This window comes from Ursus americanus, chromosome 27 (assembly GCF_024610735.1).
Source record: "Ursus americanus isolate L20-20 chromosome 27, mUrsAme1.1.p, whole genome shotgun sequence".
NCBI classification, from domain to species: domain Eukaryota; kingdom Metazoa; phylum Chordata; class Mammalia; order Carnivora; family Ursidae; genus Ursus; species Ursus americanus.
Window position 1 is genome coordinate 19679894 of NC_142153.1, and position 16707 is coordinate 19696600.

At 40.6% G+C, this 16707-nt stretch overlaps 1 protein-coding gene and 1 long non-coding RNA gene across 7 annotated transcripts in view; one reads left to right on the forward strand and one right to left on the reverse strand.

Annotated features, from left to right (window-relative positions):
* Window positions 1-11813, reverse strand: part of SLC7A2 (solute carrier family 7 member 2) — a 68157-nt gene extending 56344 nt beyond the window's left edge. For 2 of the 6 annotated variants that reach the window (XM_045779279.2, XM_087856449.1), the window contains exons 1-2: window positions 11656-11791; window positions 600-744 (exon numbers count right to left, since the gene is read on the reverse strand). The gene's annotated coding sequence lies outside the window, so the exon portion shown is untranslated. Of the gene's footprint in view, window positions 1-599; window positions 745-11150; window positions 11316-11655 lie in introns of those variants that run through there. The other 4 variants (XM_045779278.2, XM_087856448.1, XM_045779280.2 and 1 more) reach the window with 4 other exon arrangements.
* Window positions 11814-11873: 60 nt separating this feature from the next.
* LOC148107635 (uncharacterized) lies at window positions 11874-13501 on the forward strand. Its single transcript, XR_015721971.1, has 3 exons — window positions 11874-11979; window positions 12471-12553; window positions 12736-13501. It is a non-coding gene; the product is annotated as an uncharacterized LOC148107635 (long non-coding RNA).
* The last annotated feature ends 3206 nt before the right edge of the window (window positions 13502-16707 follow it).

A 16707-nucleotide genomic window follows, 5' to 3' on the forward strand; every position in this document is an offset into this window, starting at 1 on the left:
TTATCCAAAGGAGAAAGTACAACCCACGTGCCAAGGACCGCAGACAGTTAAGGATGACACCCAGACCATGGTCTACAGAGCAGCTCAGCCTTGACAGCTGAGGCTCTGGTGAGCGCTAGGCTCAGGTGTAACTAGATAGTTTGCCCATTCACTTCCAACTAGAAGAAGAATGATAAGGGAGGAAGGGGAGGAGGAGGAAGGAGGAGGATGGAAAAGAAAAGAGGACAAGCGGATGAAGAAAAGGAGGGGGAGGACCAGGGGGAAGGAAAGAGGAGGAAGGGGAGGAAGAGAACTGAGAGGAGGACAAGAGGACCAAGAGAGGAAGGGGAGTAGGAGAAGGGAAGAAGAGTGGGAGGAGGAGGGAGAAGAGAACAAAGGGACGAAGAGGAGGAGGGGGCAAGAGGAGGAGGGAGAAGGAGGATGAAGAAGAAAAGAGGACAAGGGGACTAAGAGCAGTGGGGCAGAGGAGAAAACCTGGAGCCTGCTGTAAATGCTTCCTTGATTACAAGCTGAATTATCTTCAACAGCTACAGTGACCCCCGCCCCCCAGTACACCCCAGCTACATATCAGGGTCTCTAACATCTGAGTGGCATCATACCTGATACGGTCAGAAAAGACATCAAGAAGCTCTTGGTGGGAAATCCTAGGGAATAACAAGAATGGTCTGCTTGCTATTTTTCTTCTAGAGCAGGAAAGGAGTTTAAGGGATCTTCTGACGCTCTAAGTCCCTCTTTTCCTAAGCACTGCAATAGAGTTGGAAAAAAAATCAGCATTTACAGTGAATTAAGAGAAAATACAGATCTTTTTTCCTACAGCGATAGATATTCTCAGCACTTTGTTTTTAAATATGAAAACAGCATCATTTATGTTAGCAGTTAGGAATTCTGACTTTCTGCAGATATGTCTGCACACAATCTCTAGCTCACTCTTCCATAACACCCACACCTAAGCATGATTCTGCTTGGAGTGAACTGTACAGGCGTCTTCTGAGCCTAAAATCTCATAATGTATTAAAACTAGCAGTGCTGTCTTTGATGCTTTCAAAGGCATGGAAAATCCAACTCAGGAAATAATTTCAGCGTAAGTTCTGCTGAAGCGAACACTGGAGAAAAACTACTTTCTCTGACTTAAAACACTAACCTACATACATCATTTTGTTGGGGGCAAAAAAAAAAAAAAAGAATAAGGATTCTTGCATTCTTTTTTCACCTTTTATTTCACGCAATAGAAATGACACTTGGTTCAATAAGATGAGCACACTTCTTCCACTTCTTGAAAACAGCCTGAATTCTGATTCATGCACACAAAGTTAGAAGTGAAATTATATGGTTTAACTTTACTGGTTCCCCTGATCTAATAGGTTATGCATTAAAATTATGTGTGACGAAGTCAAGTTTTCAATTGAGCTTTCAACTACTATTGGCACCAACTGCAGCTGGTGTCTGCCTCCCCACTCGCCAAGTCACCCCCCGCGGCAGCCACATCATCCCGCCTGCGTCCCGGCACCATCACCTCCAGGTTTTGACGTCATCCAAGAGTTAAGCAACAACTACGAACGGGCTAGTGGATCAACAGAAAGTCAAACATTAGCGACTGTACCAAATAATTTCAAAATTGGGGGATTAGAGAAATGATGGGAGTCCTCGAGGCTTTAAGGTTTCAAATCCTTACAAAAATTAAATTACTATTATTCCAATGTAGTTCAATGAGATCAAAGTGCCTGCAGTTTTCAAAGTCACTGGAGCAATTTATCAATTTTGGAAGTAGTCGGGGCATGCCACATGCCTAGAGTTGGCGTTGTAGTAAGAATTAAAAAAAATACTTTAAATATTGTATAACTTTTGAAGTGGCAATGCCAGGTTTGTCCTTCCCATTTATTTTGAACTCTGTAGCAAAAAAGATCAGAATAATGTAAACATGCTATTCATTGTTCAGAAGGTTCATACAACCCATTTCAGTGAGATAAAATGCACTATCAACAGAAATTTTATGCAAAGTCTGCTCTTTTGTTTGGTTCACTGAACTAAGTGCAAACCATCTGTTACCTATGATAATCAGAAAAAGTAAAAAAAAAAAAAAATCAAACAGCTTTTTTTTTTCTTTCAGATAGCACACTAGCACTCCAAGCAGAACTTGCTTAAAAGCACCACTTAGAAGGTTTCAATCCTAATGACTTTAGATAGCTGAGAACCCATATTTAAAGCCATTTTATTTTCAGGTTAAGATTACATTTTTCCTTTTACTTTTTGAAAAGCAAGCCATTAAAAAAAAAAAAAAGTTGTTCACATCATAAGAATGCCACCACATGAAAACATCTTATTCAAATGTTAATTTCCAAGAAATTTTAAATACTAAAAGCTAAATTGTACTTTGATTCCCATTTATAAATTTTCTACCACATGATTATGATTTGCTTTCACAGAAGCAGAATAGTCTGATATAAACCAGTGCTGTTGCTATATCGAAATCTTGAAATCAAGTCTTGACTCTGGGCCTAGCTCTCCGAACTCAGATATATTACACCTCTTAAGATCTCAATTTCTTAACCTATAAAAAGAGAGGTCTAAAATGTCATTCTCCGGAGCTTACCTCCTTGTCTTCCAAACTTGTCTAGCACCGTGTTTGGCTGACATAGGCATAGTGCCAGGAGCTCAGAAACTGTCTGCAGCCAGGGAGGCTGGAGAACACTTCCAAAGCTTCACAAATTTTCAATGTATTGTTAAATTTAGGATTTGGAATACAAAACCAGCTATCACAACAGTACCTCACCATTTTTGCAGCGGTAGAACTAAATTTCTGGGATACCGAGCTTATACATGTCTTATCATCTAACAAAAAAAAAGTGATTTTGTTTTAAAGGTGAAATTGTTTCTCAGGAGAGTTTAAAACAGGCACCCGCCCAAGATATATTTTCAAAGCTCTAGTACTACAAATTTTATCAACACCCACTGTTGCTTCTCAATGGCATGCAAATGGGCCTTGTGCTCTTTTCTTGATGAATACTGCATACACAAGTCCCACTCCACCTACATGACCACGATGGCACCAACGTCATGCATTTAAAGTGGACTCTTCGCAACAAAACATTACAAACTGTAACCACTTATCAAGCAAGTTTTGTGAAAGACAAGAATTTCAGCAGAGAAATCCACTTTAAAACTCTGTTGTTAGGCACGTTATTAAACATCTGCAGGGCTGCTTTCTAGTCACTCTTGTTTTGCATGACCTCTTTAGTTCCATTAAACTGTACATTTATTACCTTCCAGAGCTTTCTATAAGAAGATCCACATCAGACTAACACTGAGCCATAAGGTTGGATTTCAAATGTCTCTCTAAAGATGCTCCAAATTTAGATAAGAGGGTGCTGACTAGTCCTATCCATTACATTTTTCTTACCATTTACGTATATATTTACAACTATTCAATTAAAGTGAACTTGGCTAAGTTTAGAATCGAACCTATTTCCTGGCGCACAGGCAGACCTAGAAATCTGTGGATCTGAGAATTTGGAAGAAAGAAAGATGGTGATGCTGGAGATAACTGATGTCCAAAGGGCTCCTCTGATACCAGGCAACTGCTTCCATCATGGCATAAATGAGAATGGTCATTATTGTGTTACTGTTATAGCTTTTAACTGGAGCTCCCCACAGCCACACTTACCTCTGAGCCTCTTCTCAGCTCCCCCATGGAGGCCACGAGCAGCCTTCCATCAGCAAGAAGAAAGGATGTATGACCCAAGAAGGCCCCATCCTGCCCCCAAAACATCCTCTCCTAAGATACTTTTACCAGGACTTGAAATGGCATCTGGATCACAGGGTTCTCATCCTGTGGGTTCCTAAAACCCTAGGTATGAATTCAGGGCAGCTTAAACTGCCAGATACATTACAGAAAATTACTGGCGCACTTGTATGTTTCACATATATGTGTGGTTCTTCTCCCTTCCATGAAAATAAAAACATAATCAGAATGGACAAAAGAAGGAGGGGCTCCTTCTCTACCAAAAAACTTAAAGTACCATTTGTTCAAATACAGTTGATTCAAATTGTACGAAACTTGTCATGAAACCTTTCACTAAAGACAGTAAGTCAATGCAATCTTTCCTTTTCAACCTGAATCTCTTTACTTCTCCCATTTGATTCACTTGTCCAATCTTCTAAGAGTTGGACAGTTAAATTTCAGACACTGCTCAAACAGCATGGACCTCAAGTTGTAAATATTAAGATGATTCTACTATGATTACATTAATACATTAAATGATTCTGCTACCTTCTCTTCCAGAAATGTTCATGTAAATTTGTAATATAGATTGAGCAGCCAAAGAGGAGAGGACTTGGTAGGGAAGTGACTCTGAAGACCCTCAAATTCCATAGAGATTAAACTGTGATCCACCGAACATCTCATTCACACGGCACATGCTCCCATGCCACAGAGTGGGGGCTCAATCTTTACTCCAAGCTGAAACGCACTGAAAAACTCAGCAGTGTTGTTTGTTTTAGGTGATGAACAAAGTGAACTCTCAGTAGGTTTGGGCTTGGATGACGTTTCTTATTCTTCTGTTAACTCCTTCAGATACGTCTAGGTCAATGTAACATGTCAAACCTGAGAAGTGAAATAGCAAACTCGCTTTGCTTGCTTGGACACAGCCAATGTGACTTCATTTTCTTGCATACACTGCCCTGGAAAAAAAAAGAGTAGGTTCCTAACATGGCCAAGACACTGCAGAGTGTTCATGAGCCCTCAGGATGGAGTGTCAAAGCTCACCCCTGGATCCTTCTAGGTCTCACGGAAACATCTCCTAAACAATTGCTCAAATAACAAGAGAATTAAAGAAACCCCTTAAAACTTGCTGTTGGATTCAAACACAAATGTAAAATTATGTTGTTTAATATGGTCATCAAAAGCAGAGAAAAAGTCTACGTAGACTGGCCTGAATTTACTGGACACAGTATTTTCTCAGAGGAAGCTGGTACAAACTGTCAGTACGTTTTCATTTGGATTTTTATGGCGTTGCAAACATCTTTGTAGACTCTGAGTCCCAGGCAAAAATAGTAAGTATCCTCTGCTTCAAGAGCCCAGGAACATTACAGAAGTGAACATAAAGTGAATTTCAAGAGGAAAAAAAAGTCACTCTCTAAAGAAAGCTGCCTTTCTGAAAGGGGAAAATATCATTTAATACAAATGTTCTCTATTTGAAGGAAAAACACAAGACATTTGTAAAGACTTTTATTTGCTAATTTACTTAGGAGAAATTTAAAGTATTTTTTATTCATATAGTATTTTAAAATAATAATACAATGAATATCCATTCACCATCCAACCCAAGAACTTAGAAATAATATTTATCGGTCACACGTGAACCAAGCAGTTAACGGCATGACAACAGTGTGCTACAAATGAATAATTAGGACTAATGGAATTCTGAGCACCTAAGGTCCCGTAAACAACTACCTTGTGAAGTAATTTTTACTTAGTAGAAATGGGAAGATTTGTCTAGTAAACTAAAGATGCAAATTAATTACTTGTCCTTCCCACACCTACCCCATCTCAGGAACAATCATCAGGTGTTTTTGTCTTTAATGGTATATTCACAAGAACCTTGAAGCCTGGAAGGTGAAGGTGTGGCACTCAGCTCCGTGTCCTCATGGAGACTTTCCGTGCACCACCCAAGAACTATGTCTGACAGGAACTGAAATACAGTTTGGGTTCAATACTCTCTTTAAAATTTTTTTTTTCTTCTACTAGGTCAACGGTAGGACACTAAACTACATGTGCCTTCTTCTCACAAAACAGCTCTTCCCTCTCTAACGGGGGATAGACAAGTATCTCTTCAGCTATCTGCACTTTTTGTCCATCCTTTGTCCATTCCAAGCTGAAAGCAAAGGCTGTAACTACCACTAAAATGGAGACAGGGCCTGCTTTCCTGGTCTTGAGCGGGTGTTCTGTGTGAGAAGCAGTAATGGGAGGATGGATGAAGACCTCTTACGATCTTTCTATTCTTGACGAGGCTCTGTATGGGTTTTAAGCTCATTAAATTTGCATAAATGTGCCATGCTTGCCAAACGCAACAACTCAACTGTTAGAGTGAGAAATTAAAATAATCTCATATTCTTTATTTGATTGCACATTCAGAATGGCTTTATTCTTCAAGATTTCCACCTAAAATATAATCTCCTAATGTGTTTTAACTTTTCTCCTAAGAGGAGTTTGAATTTACAGTTAAACATAATTTTCTAGAGGTCTGGGGTAATAAAGGATAAGCAATTTTACCAAACTAAATATTACTGCCCTCCTAAATGCATATTTTGGTGAATAACCGCTCAGCCAAACTCAAGTCCAAGTGACTCAAGTTTTACCAAAGAGCAACTAGAGGAAAAGGAAGATTGGCTTTAACAGCAATAACAGTAACTGTAATGATGATAATACCTAAACTGAATGGGCATTTAGTCTATGTCAGAAACACAACACATACTTTTTTTAAAAAGTAAAGTTTAGAATAGATTGTTATCTCTTGTCCTGATACCTTCAGCTCTCTGTGTAACTCAACTGGCAACTTTATCATTCTCTTTCCATTGTATGTTTACTTGTTAACTCCTTCACTGGGTGGTCAATGCCCAGAGAGCAGGAACCAAATTATTTATTCTTTGCTTCTCTACAGACTCTAGGTCTGGGCAGTAAATATATGCAACACATACTCATCCAAAATGGATTAACTAACCACTGTTCATGGAAAGCTCTAAATAGAGTATCTCATAAGATATTCTTAGAATCAAAATTATGAAGTCGTACTTCCCATTCCTAGGCAATCCTAATGTATCAAAACAGTATTCAGTAACTTCGATGCACACACAATTGCTGAATACTATGAATTCTGCATATGAGTTGTGGTAAATTTTGCATACTAGTTTCACAAAAATCAAATCCAGTTGTTTCCACCAAATGCATACCTTCCTTTGGAAACCAGACAGCAGGAATGGGGAGAGGGAGGGAATATAACCACACGCTTTGGGGAAATAAATACTGCATATGATACAGAGATGACTTCTCACTCCCACCACTCAAATTTTTTCAAATTCTAGAGATTGCAGTGTGATTTTTAAGAGTAAAAATTGAATTGCATTCTGAAAATCTGCCCTGAGCTCATATTGAGTGTAGAAAAATAAGGCTGACCATGGAAAGAGACCCCATTCTTCTGTAGGATTCAATACAGAGTCACTTAATTCCACTATCACTTAACTTCACTCTCTCTTATTCCACTAGTGATTGTCATCGTTTACCAACATGACAGCTGGATACCCAGAGCCAAGGCAAGAAAAGACCCTAACCAACTAATCTTTATCTCTAATGATCAAAGTACCAACTCCCATAACATTTTTTGGTCTACACAGAAGTAAAATGAATAAAAAATAAGCTTTAAGGTGTACTTTCTTTCTTTTTTTGAAGAGACAAGCATTTGTTTTTAAGTAGAACAGACCCACTTATCTTAAAATCTGAGCTAAAAAAAAGTGGGGGAGGTGCAAAAGTAGAAGAATAAAATGAAAGCCTCTTAATTACAGTATCATTCAGCATCCCTTGTGACATGAAGTTCCATCCACCATGATCACTAGGCTTACTAGGAAGTAGGCTCTGATGGCATAAACAGGATTGTATTACATATAATTGTATAAAGACCTAGGGAGGCTTCCTGAAGCCAGATTGGGTTAAGGAAAGAAAAGAATTTTCCCCAGAACTGTGGGAAAAACTAGCAAGAATCAACAAGGGACATAAAAATTCTTTGCTGTGTATTGTTCACAAAATATTCCAAAAATGAATACAACATAGGGCACTTTTTTTTTTTTTTAAACTCCTGAAAGAAAGGTTAAGGAATGTTCTTATATCATTTGCCTCACTGCCAAATCCCAGATTGGCTCACGTTCTGAAGAAATGTACTAGCATGCGGCACCAAAAAAAGGATGGATTTTGTTTTTTATTTATTTTATTTTATTTTTTGAAGGGGGATGGAGAGAGACATAAAATCAAATTTATAACATCTGCAGAATGAAATAATCACATAGGACATTGTAGCCTGATGATTTCATCTTGGATGTAAGAAACCCCAAGATTTTCAACAACGTGTGTCCATACACACCCAGAAAAACAGAACCACAGCTTTCCCTGAACAGAGAGAGCCAAAGTAAAATTCTAAATAGGAACAGAAGAGATACAACCTTTTAAATCCTTTTAAATAAAAACCACTTTAACTCAAATGTTAAAGTCAATACTAATGGTACTTACCAAGGAGAAGCTTAACTCAGGGCAGCAAAGGCCATTCCCAGAAACATTTAAAGTTTAAGAGTCCATATGCACAAGAAAAACAGTAGTACACTGCAAACTACCACAGATTAATATATGTTTATTAAGTTGGACAAGAAAAATTAATAGATAAATCATGCTTTGATTATCTTAACTGAGCTAGTGAGAACCTAGTCGGCTACTTAGAGCCTGGTGGAAATGAACCCCCAGCTGTTGGTTTGGTTTTGTCAATGTCATCTACAACATTCCCACAGCCACAAACACCACTTCTAAAACAATAGCCAAAAAGGCAAGTAAAAGAATATAGAAGAAGAATCAGGACGAATTTATTACTACCAGTAAGACAAAAATGCCAAGCGTAAGTGCTTTTGATGGTGGGCTAGTAAACAGCAACATCTCCGTATGTGAGAGAGTGTGTCCATGGTACTCAAGTCACCTGCGTACAGGTATTTCCGGTGTCCATGGTACTCAAGTCACCTGCGTACAGGTATTGTTATTTTATATAAAATTACAACAAAAAACTACTTGTAAATCCACCAATGAAGGGTTTCTCAAATGTAAAACTAATTGAAGAATCCCTCCAAAATTGCAGCTACACATTACTTTTGGTGGTCTGGTGCCTGGTACGGTAATTTTCGACAAAGGAATATACATTCAAAGACATACATAACACATTTTCTCAAATTTTTTCAATCAGTTGGCATTCACTCAACAATTAGACATACTGAGCATTTGTTATGTGCAGACATTGCATTAGGCAATAGAATGAAAAGTTATTAAAATAGAAGACAATGAAAAGAATGATTTCATTAGGTTTTTTTTAAAGTAAGGCTTTATCGGTGTGGTTTTTTTATACTCAGATTAAAGGTATAGAAATGAGTTAACCACACAGATTTTCCAAACCATTTAGATGAGTTTTATCACATAAGGGAAATTCTATAGTTAACTGAGTTTTTCAATATTCAGCTGGATGATAAAACATTCATATGAGGTACACAGTACTAAATATGTGAATATTTAGAAATATATCCAATTGAAAATGTCGCTTTTGTCCTGTCTGACATCCAGTAAGTGGTCTACAAGAAGCCAGTCCTTAAAAATCAACGTGTTCATATCATGTTTGTGGAAATAATAAAACAAATAGCAACATAGCTTGTTTTCAATATTCTGTCCTGAACGTTGGTCACCGAAGGACATCAAAATAAAACCAGCAGATGGCCCTGAACCCTTAAAAAAATACTTACATAGGTATATAGCTAGGGATATATGGAGAAGCAAGCAAAAAAAAAAAAAAAAAAAAAAAAAAAACCAAAAACCAAAAAACAAAACACCACAGAAGGGAAGACAGAAACTAGGCCAAACAGAGAAGTCACCAAAGGAAAACTATGGGAGAAAGCCCCTTTGAAAAAGTGGCTAAAAAGAGCAGAAATGGCCACAGATGAGGGCTCAGGTCTGGCCAGAAGAGCAAGAGAAGCGATGAGAACTTGAGCAAGGAGGCACGAGAACACAATAAAAGGTAGGCCAGGCAGAATGGAGACCAGGCACTCCCACTCTGCAAAGGTGAGCAGGTGTGTAGCAGAAAGCAAGACCTTGAAAATTCTTTGGGCACATGGGTTCAAAAAAACAAAAATATATGAGAATATAAGATGAAAAACTCCAGAGTAGTCTCAGACTTTTCAAACTCCAACAGTGACCTTGTCTCCACTCCCAGCCTCTAATTCTCTTTAGCAGACTCTAAGTCCAGTGATAATGATTAGAGACTTTGGAATCAAAAGGGCTTTGCCCACGACATGCTAAAGAGGCCAAAGATTCTACAAACTGAATCCCAGGAGATACCAGGCAGAGTTTTACTCTGGTCTCCAAGGCCATGGCACACCCTTAAAGATTAAAATGCCTTAAGGTAAATGGGTAAATGACAATCCCCGGTCTGGCACAATGTAGAAACCAAGTGAGGGTAAGGGAGAAAACTGGAAAAAAAATATCCTAATAAACAATGTGGCCTCCCAGTGTTAACCCAGAGTAGCCAACTAGGAACGTTTCAGTGAAGGAAAAAAATTAAAAATGCTATGCTCTGCACCAAAAGATATTTCATATCAAGCTTCAGCGCAACTAAAAGAAAAAAGGATTTAATTTACAAAGAGAAAAGGCAGCTCTCAGAAAGTACACATTTAAACTATTCTTTTCCTGTACATCCCATAGAAAAAGAGCACAAACACAATTGCTTGCAATTTCCTGGGGAGGTAATTATAAATGCTTATGGGGAAAAGAGGTAACTGAAGTTTTAAGGGCTGGCTGGGGCAAGGGCGCACAATTATCAGGTCAGAGGCCACATACACACTAATTTGACATGCCAGCCTCCGCCAACATTCAGTGAGCTCTATCTGAATAAAATCTGACGATATTCCCTCATTAAAAGGATGAATGTTTCTGCACATGCGACTAGATAAACCTCATTACCAGTCCTAAGAGTCAACGAAACGCTCTTGGAGGCAGTTCTGCATAAATGCATGAAAGTCTGAATAGGTTGAACCTTTTTACTCCTGAAATCTAGGCACTGTTTCCACTTATAAAGACGTGTAGGACTCGAGCGTATTTTTAAGGATCTTTAAAAGACCATCTCTGAAGACGTTACTCCCTGGCCTGGGTATACGCGTAAATGCGTGCCGGAAAGTTCTCCGGAGGAATGGATATTCCGAGGCGATAGGCTTGGTGACTGCCTAAGCATCAAGAATGGCATTTCCAGTTCGAAGCTGAAAACTGCATGAAATAGACTTAAAAGGGTATAACCCAACTCAAACGCGTTTAAAACTGCACCCATTTACTTTCAAGTACCCCTCAAGCACACACCATGACATTTTACCTGCCCTACCAGTCCCGGTCAGGTCTAGGACGTGAAAGGCTTCCAGAGCTCCAAGCGCTGTTCTATATTTAAACCAAGAATCTCTGAAAGGCGACTTCAGGGACCCCTCAGTGTGCAGAACGGGGGCGGGGGAGAGCAGGCTTGCCCTCCAGGAGTTGGGTGCTCAGAGCCCCCGGGACAAGAGTGCCTCAAAGGCTCCCGCAGAAGTGCCCGCCGTCTCCCAGCCGCTGCGACCCGCGCAGCTACGGCGGACGCCGACGCCTTGGGGCACACGCGGCTGCACGGGGTTGGCCAGGGCGAGGCGCAGCCCTCGGGACAGTGGTCCGCGGCGGCAGCCCCCTCCCGCCGCCCCGGGCTGTCCGTCTACGAGTCGCGGCAGCGCTGCCTCCGGGCAGCTGCGCGCAGCCGGACTCGGCCGTCCGCGCCCCCTCTCGACCCTTCCCCTCCGGCCCAGGCCGCCCCTCGCCGGCGGCCCCTCCGCGTGGCCGGACACTTGGCAACTTACTGGGGCAGTGCTAGGGCCGCGCCGAGGGGGCGGTGGTGGGCGAGGGGCTGGAGCGTGTCGGGGGCCGCGGCTCCGGGAGGCTGAAGGAGCTGCCGCCGCCTCGCTGGTCCGCGCGGAGAGGAGCGCCCGGGCCGCTGCGCCGCAGAAGGCGGGCTGGGCACGTGGGCGCCCCTCTGTGTAGCCGTGCGGGGGGCGGGGCGCGGGGCAGGGCGGTGCCGCCTCCTCCCTCCCCCGCGCCGGCCGCCCCGCGTCCGGACGGCCCCGAGCGCTCTGGCCAATCCTCCGGGTAGGCGGGTAGGCGGCGTCCGGCCGCTGCGTCGCCGGGTAGGTCCGCGGCCTGGAGCGCGGGCATTCGCGGGCTTGCGCTCCCCCGGCCCTGCGGGTGGGCGCGGGACGCGCGGCCGGCTCCTGGGACGTCGGCCCTGGGAAGCGTGGTTGCGCAGTAGGGAAAACGGAATTCCTGCTTTACTTGGAGCACCCAAGCTCGGGCGTTGCCAGAGCTTTAAGTGGAGTTCTTCCAAATGGGGTTTTGGTCCCCCGTTTACTTTTCATTCTGAGCAGAATTTGTAAATGAGAATAATAACATACCAATGATGATCAATAGAAGCTTTGTCAAATAGTACTAGTTCACCAATAAAAACCATGAAAGTTTATAAAAATGTGCAGTTGCTATTCTGAAAATTCCAGTAATGTGAATAGGTTGTCATGACAGTTTGAAGGTGGGCAATAAGAAAATGACATTTGTTATTTCCAAAAAAGCCAGAGCAAAAGTTACACAATCGAGGTTTCTCATACTGCGCTATTGTTTGCTTTAGGAGTCTCTGATAAGGCTGAAGTCACAATGTGAAACTGTTAATTTTAATCCGAAAGGAGGCAAAACATTGGCCTGAATTTAACAGTGAGTGTATACTGTTTGTTTGATAGAAAGATCTACCTTATTTTGTTTAATATTATGCTAAATATCTTTTTATTCATCTACTACTAATACTATTAATTTTGGCAAAGCGCCAGATTCATATTAATGCTTTACACATATACTTTTAATATGGTGTTCTAAATCATTCTTAACTTCTTTAACAGAATCCGATTAAAGATTTGGGACTTCACTCCAAAAAATGTTACATGTACAAAACCTCAATGACTATTTCCGGAGTTCAGCTACCTGCATGAAGCCATCAATGGACCTCACTGAAGAGCTAGAAGTCTAAAAAGTCTAAATAGCACCGTGACTGCAAGGATATTTATTATCTGTTCTAGTAAATGTCCTCAGTAATAGAGTTTTTATCAACATAAACTTAGTTTCACAGTATAAAACAGATTCCTTGTGCAACTAATCATTAATGATATAGAGGGAAATGATACATGTTGATCGTGACACCAAATTTACTCAGTCCCATAAGGGTTAGGAGGCATTGCACCAAGGGGTGAAGGAGACTCAAGACTTAAGAGACTTTGTCTAATTTCTAAGGGGCGAGGGACCTGATATAAAAATTTCCACTTTTTTTTTTTAAGAAACGCAAAGTTGCTATTTTAAATTTAAGAAATCATTTCCCCATATATTTGTATCTAAATACCCTCAAGGGACAGTCTGTGATGAGGTTGCACCACAGTGATTTTGAGATAAACTAATCTATCTGACATTTAGAAACTGCCAATTTAGTCAGAATACCAATCTTTGAGTTTATCTGATAATCTGACTATCTGATGTTGGTGCTTCCTGAAGCAAGAACCCATTGTGTGCATGTGTTTGAATAATAAAAACTATTTCATCTCTAAACAAAAATGAACAAGTCCTTTCTAATAAGCACAATGTTTGATAGCTATCTTGACGCACTAGAGTCTTTGACTTATGTATTCCTTTTCCTGTTGGAAGTTATTGATTAACTGTGAATCTCACGTCTTATTTTTGGTTGTTTCTCAACTTTTAAAATGTGCTTAGATGTAGAAAGAATGGAACGTGCATAGATCTGAGTCTTGAAGATGGACTCTGAGAGCTAAGGAAACTAGAATAGATAAAAACAAAATATTTGAGCTGGATTAAGCTATATTGACTTCATGTTCATCTGCATTTCCATTGCACGGCTCTGTTCCTGCTCCTTGGAATGGAATTTGCATCCTCTTCCCAGTTGAGTCATGTTTTCACCCACCTCGGTCTACCTCACCCTGTCTGGTGTACTATGCTTTTCACTTTCATCTGTCAAGCTTCCTCCTCAGGGATGAAACAGAAAATCCAATTTAGTCATTTTCAGCAGCCGGAGTGATCTGGGTGGTTGTCTTCCAAAGATTTCAGAAACATTTGTGCATCTGAACTGTTAAGTTTTATGAAATTGCAGGGAATTTTGAGGGACTTTTGTAGCTGAATAAATTCCACACCCTTTACTCCTACACTTGCCAAATACAACCCAAAGTAAACCTCATGTCCACAAATAAGCGAGTTACTTTAACTACCAAGACCTGAGTTGATTCTTATTAGCTCTAATTTGACTCCATTATCCCGAAACTATTTCTGTGAAGACAAAGTTAAGTCCCCCCCAACCCCCCCTTTTTTTTTCCCTAACTTTGGATACTGGATACTGTGTTACCATTGAATTGTCTTGACAGGGAAAAAGGATTGGATCTGAGTTCAGGCCACTAGAGTTTCTAGGGCTTTCAGTCCACTGTTGTTCCCCATTTCCCTTTCAAAAACGTGTAAAAAATTAAAGGCAGCTTTCCACTGGACACATTCCATATTTGCCCATCCCTAAAGATAAGCAATAAAATATTGAAAAAAATGGTTGGAAAAAAATAATAAGTCCTTAAAATGATAAATTAGATCTTAAATTCATATTTTTCTGCTTGTCTTTTAATGAAGACCAAATAATGGTTTCGCAATGGTTTCTCTGGTCTGCGTTGCTCTCCCTATGAATTTCCCTGCGTCCTGTCACTTGGCTTGTTTCTGGGGTTTCTTTACATTGGCCATTAATCAAGAATCACCCAGAGCTCCACCCGTGTTGTGCTGGTCTCTGTTTCCTTCTGCCAGGATTCTTGCTGGGACTGTATCTGCTGGAAAAAGTCAGCTTTCTCAATCCAAACATCTTCAGTCGGCCTGTTGGTCTAAGGATTGAAAACCAGGGGTTTGGAAGAGAGCTCAGCTAATATAAATCCTCTTTCTTCCTTCAGCCTTGACAAAGATTCTAATTGCTTTAGAGATGGCTTCCAGAGCCCGTCCAATGGATTTTCTCTGTTCTCATCTGCCTCAAATTCTCTCCTGCTTGCTGTCCCTTTCTGTGTTGAAATGGTCTCTCCTCTACCTTGACTTCTGTGATCTCTTCATTTTCCTCTTACCATCCTTATCACTTTTTTGTCCTGCTTGCTACTTATAGAACTCTTAAGATCAAATATTTGAATCATTCTTATCTCTATCTGCCTTCACAATCTTACGATCCTCAGGCTCAACCAATTTAATGGCATTGATCCCAAAAGCTACTTTGCCAGTCCTCATTCATCCTTGCTCCAAACTATGTCTCTGGTGAGATGAACTTGCCAGCACCTGAAATTACATGGTTGAAAACAAATCCCTCTCTTTCTTAGACTGGTCTCTCTCTCTCTCTGTCTCTGACTTCCATCTCACTATTCTGGTCCTCCAGGCTTAATACTTTTAGCTCTTGATTACTTGCTTCTCTCTTTCAGCTTTTATGTTCCATTGTTCACAAAGTTCTGCTACTCCTCCTCCATTTATTCTTTATCATGGAAACAATCCCTTCTCTTAATGTCTATGAATTCGTTTCCTTAATTTCTATCCTCATCATGTTAAGACATGCGATTGCAGTTTTCTAAAAAAAAAACCTTATTGATGGTAAAATCAAACTAAACTCCTATCATGTAAGTCTCCGTCAACTGCTTTAGTGAATTTTCTCAGATTATCACTCAGACCTGTGCTGTGTAATATGGTAGCCACTAGCCACATGTGGCTTTTGAGCACTTGGTTTGTGACTACACCAAATTGAGATGTGCTGAAGAGTAAAATAACACACTGAATTTCAAAGACGTAGTACAATCAAAATCATGTAAAAATGTCTCATTAATAGTTTTTCCATGTTGATTACACGTTGAAATAATGTTTGGGATACAGTGGGCCAAGTAATATATATTATTAGAATGATTTTCACCTGTTTCTTTTGACTTCTTTCCAATATGACTCTAGAAAATTTTAAATTACAAATGTGGCTCACATATTTCTGTTGGACAGTGTGGCTTTAGACAATCAAGAAGCCAATTCTGGGCTAGACACTATGCAAGAAATCAGAGGCAATTTTTAAAAAGGTAAGAATAATCTGGACAGCCCATTCTTCACAACCCAGCTGGCGAGACAAGACATTGAGAGTCATGGATTGACACAACCAGAAGGCAAACACTGAATGACTGAAAAAGAGTCCCCCTGTGGGAGCTTAAAGGAGTGAATGGTCAGAGATACCTTTTCTGAAGAAGTGGAATTTCAGAAGATGGTTGCAGGATAAATAGTATTTCTTTTCCTCAGCATAGAAGTAAGAGAATGGCATTCTGGAATAGAAGAGGAGGAAAGCACAGAGTGGGCCTGGGGTAAGATGTGTAGACCGATTCTTCTGGAATGAGTGCTGTATCCTGAAGGGACTTGGGTCCACATACTCTCCTGTACGTCGATGCACTCAATCACCTCCAGAATGACCTCCTGCCTGCTTTTCATGAATCTCTGTCCTTTCTTCCAGACTTTACCATACTCAAGACCTGAAGCTGGAAAATAAAGGTACATGCATGTTGCCAGTCAGATCTTTGCCTTGTTTCTGACCAAGCTTCCAGAAAGTGTGCTTCAAATGTACTCTTCTGGACAATGGCACAGCACGGTGTTTTCACTGAGGAAACATTCTCCTCAACCAGGTAATCCTTTGCATGGAGAGTCCAAGTCGTGTAAAGAACAGAACTCAGTGTTTATTCAAATTGCCACCTACCTAGGTTGACCAACCATTCTGACTTGCCTGGGACTCTCCCCATTTCAGCACTAAAAGTCCAATTCTCAGGAAACGGTTCAGTTCCAGG